The sequence below is a fragment of the Piliocolobus tephrosceles genome, chromosome 4, assembly GCF_002776525.5.
Source record: "Piliocolobus tephrosceles isolate RC106 chromosome 4, ASM277652v3, whole genome shotgun sequence".
NCBI classification, from domain to species: Eukaryota; Metazoa; Chordata; class Mammalia; order Primates; family Cercopithecidae; genus Piliocolobus; species Piliocolobus tephrosceles.
In genome coordinates, this window is record NC_045437.1 from 55,584,984 (window position 1) to 55,595,675 (window position 10,692).

The window sequence follows — 10,692 nt, forward strand, 5'->3', positions numbered from 1 at the left end:
CATGATAGGCCCCAGTGTGTGATGTTCCCCTTCCCGAGTCCAAGTGAGCTCATTGTTCAGTTCCCACCTATGAGTGAGAACATGCGGTGTTTGGTTTTCTCTTCTTGTGATAGTTTGCTAAGAATGATGGTTTCCAGCTGCATCCATGTCCCTACAAAGGACACAAATTCATCCTTTTTTATGGCTGCATAGTATTCCATGGTGTATATGTGCCACATTTTCTTAATCCAGTCTGTCACTGATGGACATTTGGGTTGATTCCAAGTCTTTGCTATTGTGAATAGTGCCGCAATAAACATACGTGTGCATGTGTCTTTGTAGTAGCATAATTTATAATCCTTTGGGTATATACCCGGTAGTGGGATGGCTGGGTCATATGGTACATCTAGTTCTAGATCCTTGAGGAATTGCCATACTGTTTTCCATAATGGTTGAACTAGTTTACAATCCCACCAACAGTGTAAAAGTGTTCCTATTTCTCCACATCCTCTCCAACACCTGTTGTTTCCTGATTTTTTAATGATTGCCATTCTAACTGGTGTGAGATGGTATCTCATTGTGGTTTTGATTTGCATTTCTCTGATGGCGAGTGATGATGAGCATTTTTCATGTGTCTGTTGGCTGTATGAATGTCTTCTTTTGAGAAATGTCTGTTCATCTCCTTTCCCCACTTTTTGATGGGGTTGTTTGTTTTTTTCTTGTATATTTGTTTGAGTTCTTTGTAGATTCTGGAAATTAGCCCTTTGTCAGATGAGTAGATTGCAAAAATGTTCTCCCATTCTGTAGGTTTCCTGTTCACTCTGATGGTAGTTTCTTTTGCTGTGCAGAAGCTCTTTAGTTTAATTAGATCCCATTTGTCAATTTTGGCTTTTGCTGCCGTTGCTTTTGGTGTTTTAGACATGAAGTCCTTGCCCATGCCTATGTCCTGAATGGTACTACCTAGATTTTCTTCTAGGGTTTTTATGGTATTAGGTCTAACAAGAGTAGGATTCTTTAAAGCTTTTTACAAGCGTATTTCCCAATGATTCCTAAAGCTATGGAGTCTTGGTGGTGAAAAAGCCAGAACAATCACATTACTTGCAGTAACTTAAAGCAGTCTCTGTTTTTAGGCATCCATTTTTAGTAACAATCTTGCCTCAGTTATTTACTTGAAAATTAGAACCTAATACTAAACTACTATCTAGAGGATTTTTGCTTATGTTTTTCCTTTCCTTCTCATTCGCTTTAAACTTTTAAGAGGGTACATTTTAGCCATGTCTTCAGTTAAGTAAACATTTCTCTCACTTTTGAATTTTATTATACTTTTAAAAACAAGAAACTTGTAGAACACAGGGAAATATGAATAATATAAAAGAAAAAGTATGAATGTATGCACATATACATACAAATTACTAATAAAAGTAGATTATATTTCTTTTTCAGATATGAACTGATTTGATTATCTGGAGTCCAATTTAAATGATACAGAGTACTGCTATCTTTAGGATTTTGAAAGCTGCTTCTTCCACCAATCTAAGTGAATATGCAAATGAAAAAAGTCATTTATTTTGTGTGTGACATCCTTTATCATGGAAAATAGTAGGTCAGCTCATTACACCATTTTCATTTATACAACTTCAAGAGGATATTCCCAAATCAAACATGATTAAAGATAAAACGTGGTCTATGTAGTAAACAAAACAAAGACAAACATCATTATAAAGTGCAGAAGAAAGGAAGGGCAAGAAGAAAAAGCAAGACTTCTAGGTTTTGTTAAAAATTTTCTTTTCATAAACCTAATTTTGGAAAATCATGTAATTTCATTTTCTTTTCCACTGAAATGGCAATTTCCAGAGATTATCAACTTATTTCTTTATTTAAAACATCAACAATGCCAAAGCAGAAATGAGTTAAAACCAGAACAACAACAAAAAAACTTCCTTGTAGAGTGAAAACACAGGTGGTTTAAATTTATAGGCTGCTATATCTGCTTTGTCAAGTCCCTTAATATTTAGTACTTTCTAAGGCTCAAATCTATATGTCTCTATGCCCTGCTCTTATTCTTCTTCTTTTTTTTTTTTTTTAGTTTATGTAAAAATTTATTTGACCAAAATGTAGAAAAAGTGATATTATTACATATGACACAGTTGCAAGAATCTAAAGAAAAGTCTGGATTTGATTCCATTGCACAATTTGCTAGTTTATTTCCTGGGTAGTGTGGTGCTGAATAAATAGGAGTGGGGTGGTGGGGTGGGGTGGGTAAGGGATTCGGATAAGCCAGAAGCAGGGTGATTTTTAGTAGGAATTGTAAACTTTAGTCGGCCCCCACACGCTGCCGGGGAATGTGGAATGTTCCAGCTCTGAGATGTTAACTGAGAAAAGAGAAGTCAAACAAAGCCGATACGTGCAGCCCTGTCTACAGAATCCTTCATTATCCAGTTTAATCAGGAGTTTCTTGGTGTTTTATTAACTTGGTCCCAAAGAAGGAATTCAAGTCCTAGATAAGTAAATCTTCAATTTGCTATTCCCTGAAGTATGGAAATGAAGTTGGGCCAATTTTTAATCTCTGCTGCCAGAGAGGCCCTTTCTGCTAATAGATAGAAACTCTTTTGCTAAACTTATTAATGACTTGTAGTCTTTTGGAGATGGCTGACCTGAATTGGACTGAAATCCACTATATTCCGGCTGAGTGGGTCATTATTGGAATGAGACATTTGCTCTTCAGAGAACAACTTTGTTTTTATTTTATTTTTTTCTTGAAATGGGGTCTCACTCTGTTGACCAGGCTAGAGGGCAGTGGTGCGATCTCAGCTCACTGCAACCTCCACTTCCTGGGTTCAAGTGATCCTCCTGCCTCAGTCTCCCGAGTACATGAGAATACAGGCAGGCGTCACCATAATTTTTGTATTTTTAGTAGAGACAGAGTTTTGCCATGTTGGCTGGGCTGGTCTCCAACTCCTGACCTCAAGTGACCTGGCCTCCCAAAGTGTTGGGATTACAGGCGAAAGCCACCGTGCCCGGCCAGAGAACAACTTTAGAATGAAGGAAATACACAAAAGAACATCACATCAAGGATCTATTAATTACCATCTATTAATTACTATATGTGGGTAATTATGACTATTACCCAAGCATTCTACATTGACTGCTTGAGAGGATGTTTGTTCTGCATGGTGGAGCGTGGAGAAGGGCCAGGATTCTTAGGTTAATCTATCTGTGGGTTATGACTTCCCACAATAGCCACCCCCGGCCCCCACCAGCCCTTTTATTGGCTCTGGATGGAAAATCCCTACCCATGTGATGGTCCCTATAGTTTGACCAAGAGTTGACCCAAAAGGTTATGGTCTTCAGCGTTTTAATTATATCCATGACTAGATATTGGGGTCTGTGTTCTTCAAAGTATGGGGCTGCCTATTCTCCCAGGAACCAAATGGCCTCTGTCATAAGAAAGTATGCTTATGAGGAAATACTCTGCCTACCTTAGGAATAAATGTAACTCAAGGAAGAAATAAGACAGCTGAAAAAGCTGGTGCCATTTGAAAAAAAAAAAAAAAAAAAGGGAAGGAATGAGATTTAACTGGTGCTCAAAGCTTCTTCAATACAAAATATTTGGTCATGTATTCATAATTTGCTTGACATTTCCAGCAAAGTGAAGATGGCAATAACAAAAGGAACTTCATACAAGAGAAAAGAAAGACCCACGGAGCTCCGGAGTTTCTGTTGGAACAAGACTCTTCTGTTTTGCTTGTATACAGTTAAGTTCGTTTAGTGTCTGATCCAGTGTCTGATGTAAGCCCACGTTCTCTTCTTTGGCCTGGGCAAGTTTCTCTTCCAGGTCATCAATTGTCTTTTCCAGTTTTGCAACCATTCTCTCTGCAAATTCAGCACGGGTCTCAGCTTCTTTCAGTTTGTCAGACAGAAGTTTAATTTCTTCTTCATATTTGTCCTCCTTTTCAGAATACTTTTCAGATGCAGCCTCCAGAGATTTCAGGTTGTGAGTAACATTCTTGAGTTCTTCTGCCAGGTCACCACATTTTAGTTCAGACACCTCTGCAGGCTCCTCTGCCCTCTCCAGCTCACCCTCCAGGATGACCAGCTTACGAGCTACCTCCTCGTGTTGGCGATCAGCCTCTTCCGCAATGTGCTTGGCCTCTTTGAGCTGCATCTCCTGAATTTCCATCTTCTTCTCATCCTTCATGGCCCGGTTTTCTATGACCTTCATTCCTCTCCCACTCTCATCTGCAGCCTTTTCCGCCTCCTCCAGCTTCTGCAGGGCCGTGGCCAGTCGTTCCTGAGCCCTGTCCAACTCCTCCTCAAAGAGCTGGATGCGTCGGTTGAGGGCGGCGACATCACCTTCAGCTTTCTCGCGCTGCTCGCGCTCTGGTCTTATTCTTAATGCTAGCTCATTTGCTCACATTTGCCACAACCCGCTATATCAACAGTGGCAGCTCTGATAATAGTCTCCCCTCCACCTACCACTCACATCCCTCACGCTGTTGGTACTTCATGTACTCTTTGATCTGCAACTCTGGAAGATTAATATTTTAAAATCAAAGCTCATCAAATGTTCCTCCTGACTGCTGCCTTTCCTAAATTTCCTTACGAGTGTACTATATTATTAACATCACCCAATTTCCCTATGACCACAAGTATTTTTGTGTGTTCTCCCCTTTGGCCAGAATTATTTTTTTCGAAAGGGCGGCCTTTAGGCAGCATAGTCTGCCTTCTTACTGACTTTGGAAAAGTTATTCTACCCTGTGGCTAACTACCAGATAGGGGAACAGTTAGTGACAGTGAATCTGTATGGGTCTACAACAACCTCAATTCTTGCGTCTTCAAGAAAAAGAATTCAACTGAGGAGCATAAGGCAGAAGGAGAGATAGCAGCAAGTTTTAGAGCAGAAGTGAAAGTTTATTAAAAAGCTTTTGAGCAGGAATGAAAGGAAGTTAAGTACACTTGGAAGAGGGCCAAGTAGGTGACTTGAGATATCAAGTATGTGGTTTGACCTCTGACTTGGAGTTTTATACAGTGGCATAATTCCAGGGTTTTACATCCCTTCTCCGCTTATTCTCCTCTTGGGGTGGGCTGTCTGCATAGGCAGTGGCCTGCTAACACTTGGGAGGTGCTGCATAGGCAGTGTGTTTACTGGAGTTGTACTCATGCTTATTTTAGGTGTTCTTCCCTTACCAGTCTAGTATTTCTAGAGAAAGGTTAAACTCCACCATTTTGCCTCTTAGTGAGCATGCTTGAGCCCACTGGTCCAACTCTTGAGATCTTATTGAGAAGCTATGGATCACCAGTTTCAGATTTTTTCTATCTATTTGGAGACTGCCTTTTCCTGGTGCCAGCTATGATTTATTATTATTTTTAGAGACATAGTTAACAACCACCTAGCCATCAGCTGGGGGGGGGGGGGTTACGTGTGTGTGTGTGTGTGTGTGTCCTCTCCTGCTCTGCTCATGTCTACCTACTGTAACAGAACTATTGACATGAATTCTGTTAACACTTCTTATAGTAGCTTATATATTCCAGGCACTTGGTTAGTTTGGTTCATAGTAAAATAAATATGATAAGTCTAGGCACTGCTTCTCTTAGAATGTATAGTATAGGGGATAGATAAATATATACATACATAATTACAACTTTGATCATGCTATGAATAAAATGTGTAGGATGTTAGAACATATACTACAGGAGTACAAGTTAGAGTTGTATGTTAGTAAATAATCTTGTCTCCAATTCCTGTGGCTCTAGAGAGAGAAGGTATATATATAAAATATTTAATAATTATGTAATACATAACAGTATATATTAATATGTAATTATTTTATATAATATATAATTAATGTACATTATATATATCTGTACTTCTGATTTCCTTGTCAATTTCCTGAGACTGCTATTTTTCCAGTATGCCAAAAAAAACTTGGCTTTCTATAATTGCAAACAAATAAAGACCAGTTGAATGGTTCCTTAGTAAAGAACTTAATTCTTCAGAAAGCAATTTGACTACAGGGCTTTGTCAGCATGATTGCAAATTAGGAGCTGAGTATGTACTGAAGGGAGGTCAGTACATACATTACTATTTGACTCATATTACATTCATTCTAAAATTATTTCCACCTATTACTATTGAAACCATTTCTCCAGGCCACTAAATAATAGTGTACAACACCTTCTTTCCTTACTGATAATAGATTTTCTTCTGGCTGCCTAAGACTGCATTGAGAATAGTGTCTGGAATTTTATGAGGTATGGATTTTGTGGGAAGTACTAAATCACTTATATAATATAATGAGGACATTTTGGAACTCAGGAGAAGATGGACTTGGGTTTGATTAATATACTAAGGATTCTAACAAAAAAAGTAGACAACGTGCAAGAACAGATGGGAAATATAGGAAGAGATAAAAATTCTAGGGAAAAAAACAAAAACAAATGCTAGGCATAAAAAGTACTATTAGAGAATTGCAGAATGCCTTTGATGAGTTCATTTATAGATGAGTCACCTTCCTGGAAATAATTGGTTAAAAAGAAATTAGCTATCAAGCCATGAAAGAACAGGGAGGAAATTAAAATATACATTAATAAGTGAAAGAAACAAATCTGAAAAGGATATATGCTTTCCAATTCCAACCTCATGACATTCTGGGAATGGTAAAACTATGCAGACAGCAAAAAGATCAGTGGTTACCAGGAATCAGGGAAGGGTGAGGGATGAGTAGATTGATCAAAGATAACTTTTAAGATGGTGAAACTATTCTGTATAAAACTATAATAGTAAACACTTGTCATTATATATTTGTTCAAACCCAGAGTGTACAATATCAAGAGTGAACCCTAATGTAAACTATGGACTTCAGTGATGATGATGCATCAATGTAGGTTTGCTGACTGTAACCAATGAATCATGCTTTGGGGGATGTGGTAATGGGAGAGTCTATGCATGTGTGGAGGCCGGGAATACATGGGAATTCTCTCTATTTCTGCTCAATTTTGCCACAAACCTAAAACTGCTATAAAAAAAAAATTAAGTTGGCCGGGTGTGGTGGCTCACAACTGTAATCCCAGCATTTTGGGAGGTTGAGGCAGGCAGATTACCTGAGGTCAGAAGTTCAAGACCAGCCTGGCCAACATGGTGAAACCCTATCTCTACTAAAAATACAAAAATTAGCCGGGCATGGTGGCACATGCCTATACTCCCAGCTACTCGGGAGGCTGAGGCAGGAGAATTGCTTGAGCCCGGGAGGCAGAGGTTGCAGTGAGCCAAGATCGTGCCACTGGACTCCAGCCTGGCCGACAGAAAGAGACTCTGCCTACAACAAAACAACAACAACAACAACAACAACAACAACAACTGGAACCAACATGATGTATTTTGATGAAAGACTGATTTTTTTTTTCTCCCTGATATGAGATTAAAGCAAAGATGTCTGCTTTTACCACATTAACAAAACATTGTATTATAGATCCTTGAAACTGAAATAAGGGAAAAAAAATAAAATGAATGAAGATCAAAATATGGAAGTAAGACTGTCTCTATTTAAAGGTGATATGATTATGCAGAAAATGACAGATAATCTATAAATCTACTACTAGAATTAAGATTTTAGCAAGGCTGTGGAATCCACAATTTACATATAAAAATTGCTTGTAAACATGCATAAGAAACAAACAATTTGAAAATGAAAGTTAACTGTTCCATTTACAATACCACCAACAAATGTAAACTACTTACAAATAAGCCAAACAAATACCATTCAAAATCTCCACACTGAAAATTATAAAACATTGCTATGAAAAATTGAGGCAATGCTAAATAAATATAAGCATGTATTACATTTATGGAATGGAAGATTCAACATTGTTATATTACCTCACTTTGTTATTTAGATTTAACTTGATCCCAATAAATTCTCTAGAAGGATTTATGTATTAATTTTCAAGATGATTTTAAAATTTGCATGAAAATTTGGAGGATCTAGAATAGTCAAAGCAATTTTTAAAATGAAGTTGGAGAAATAAAGCTGAAGGGCTTAGTCTACCAGATTTCAAAAAATCTATTGAAAAGCTATAGATATGAAGACTATGTGGTATTGTCAAAATATAGATATAAAGATTAACTAAAATGAATATAATCTATAAAATAATACATAGGTGAAAGAAGATGATCTTCTTAGGCAGATGAAAGGGGATGGCTTTCTGCTAGAAATTGCACTATTTTAAACAGAGTAAAATGATTTATTATAAGCACATTTTAAAGTGCACTTCAGGGCTGTGATAATGAAGTACATAATTGTTTTTATTATCAATTTATTTATATAATTATCAAAAATATTTCTCATTAAAGACAAGAATTATTAATCTTCAAATTTCAAGTTATAAAGTAGCCTTTTCTTTGAGTTCATTTAAGAGCTAACAGATCAGCAAAGTATGTTCTCATCAAAAAATAACATACAGGAATAATTTGAGATTTAAAATGCATTATGCGAATGTGCACCTGAATATTCTGTTATATTCATAACAGCTATATTATCATAGGGAAAATTCTTTGTACTATAAACACTTTTATTCTTAGGACTTAGAATAGTTGCTATTTAAAAGAATATTCAAAGTGTCATGTAATTTTATACATGCAAAACAAGAAAATGTGTTTTATTCTTTTTTATTGAATTTATGAAATTTCTGAAATAAGACAAACTTTTAAATATAATTTATGCTAAAATTTACACATGTTTATATCTGTTTAGTATATAATGCTGAATCATATTTCTCTCAAGATCTTATTTTAAAATGTATTTATATTTTTACTTTTTTATATTTTACTAAAAACAAAATTAGTGTAATTATTTCCCTGTCTCTATCTTGTGCGTGTGAGTGTGTGTGTGAGAGAAGGTGGGAGAGATGAGCTGAAGTTCTAAAGTTTCGTTTCTTATTTCTCTAGATCAGGCAGATATTCACATATATAGTCCATGAATTTAGCATGTCTATGACAAGTTAAACTGAAAACCTCAAGCAGAGCTTATTTTTCCCACTTCAAATCTCATTTGAAAATAGAGCCCTTAAATTGTCACTGTCACTGTGCAGCTTCCTTTTCTTTGGGTGGATTTTGGACCCACTAACCTTCAAGCTTTAAGATGCAGTATATAGGTTTTCTATGGTATCACCCAACTCTTGAATAAGATATATTGTTATTCTAGATTTATTGTACATATTTTCTAAGTAAACTGGAATGAATCATGAACATGAAATTCGATTCTGAAAATGAAAATCAAATATATGAGATTACATATAAGAGAGGAAGACCAAGGTGCACAAACTCAATTTCTCCATCCTTATTGTTTCTCTCCTTAATAGCTGTAGCAATTATCATGGGGTTGAACTTTGATTCTTCTTCCTATGACTCTCACATTTAATTGATCCTCTTCATAATTAATAACTTCAAACATATACAGGAACACATGCATCACATGCACACACACACATATGTAAATTTTTTTAGAAGTAATAGGAAAAAAGTTATTTTTGTTCCTTTGTCTGAGCCTTTCTTTTTGCTTTGGTTGTAATCTAATTAATACTAACTGGTCTTTTGATTTGGCTTTCCAAGGGGGACTCGATGGATCTCTATCCATACTTTCTTTAATCTCCCTTGTTCCCTTAAGCCAGATTTTATACAAACTTTCTAGATCTATTCACTGCTGCTTGCCTCTGCTAATGACTATTCCAAATGGCCACTTTTTAATATATAGTTTTCACATTAACAAGCTTCGTCAAGGAGATTTAAAAGCAGAAACCATCATTTGTTTTGTCAACAGATTACTGTAATATACTTGCAATTACTGCTTGATAAGATATTGAACTGGAAGCTATCTTTACATAGCATCTTCAAGTTTTATTCTGTACTGCACTACGAATTGCTTGGAAACAGAAGGTAGAATTAAGGAATTAAGGACCACTGGTGGACTTATAAAACTTAATTCATGTTCAGCCAATTTCTTCTTTGCTTTAATTTATTATTATTTTTTTAATTTTAGAGTCCTCTTAAAAGTTAATTTTGTTTTCAAATTCTATTAAGGGGAAAATGGGAAGGAACTTGGTAAAGTCATTTACCTTTTCTCAGAGTTGGAAATGATAAACATTTTGTCAATCTTTTATCTGTCGACTTATAAAAGTGATGTCTATCAGAGCTTAGAAACTTTGACGACAGGAAGCAACCTATTTACCAACAATATAAACAAGCTGAAATTCTTACCAGGGTCAATTAAGTTTTTCCAAGAGCTATATAGAAACCATTTTGCAACTCCATTTTAGTTTCAGAATGAAGTGAAAATGTGTTGCTTATTTAATGAGCACTCCAGGCAATAACAGTAATTAATGAAACAAGATTAGGGATGCATTGAGAAAAGGCAGTACAGTGGACTTTATATTGAAGTATCATTCTGTACTGCTAAATCATTCAATAAAAACATTTTTCAAATTGAACATAGAAGGACACCAGATATTTATGGTTTTCTTCCAACAATTGTGTCCAAGAAACAATCGTGTTAAATGATTACACACAAAAGATGCGATATTGTCCAGTGAAGATATGTTTGGCCTATAAATCTAATCTGGATCCATATGTACTATTCTCAAACTCTCCTAATAATTAATTTTTCCCAGCTTCTTGGAATGTCCCAATTGAGCATCTCACAGTCCTTCTAGGCACATAGT

The 10,692-nt window shown here is 36.1% G+C and overlaps 1 pseudogene across 1 annotated transcript; it reads right to left on the minus strand.

The window, feature by feature from the left end:
- Window positions 1–3,570: 3,570 nt before the first annotated feature.
- On the minus strand, window positions 3,571–4,354 carry LOC111541591 (annotated as a pseudogene). The gene has a single exon (XR_002731313.2). The product of XR_002731313.2 is annotated as a tropomyosin alpha-4 chain pseudogene (transcript).
- Window positions 4,355–10,692: the final 6,338 nt, after the last annotated feature.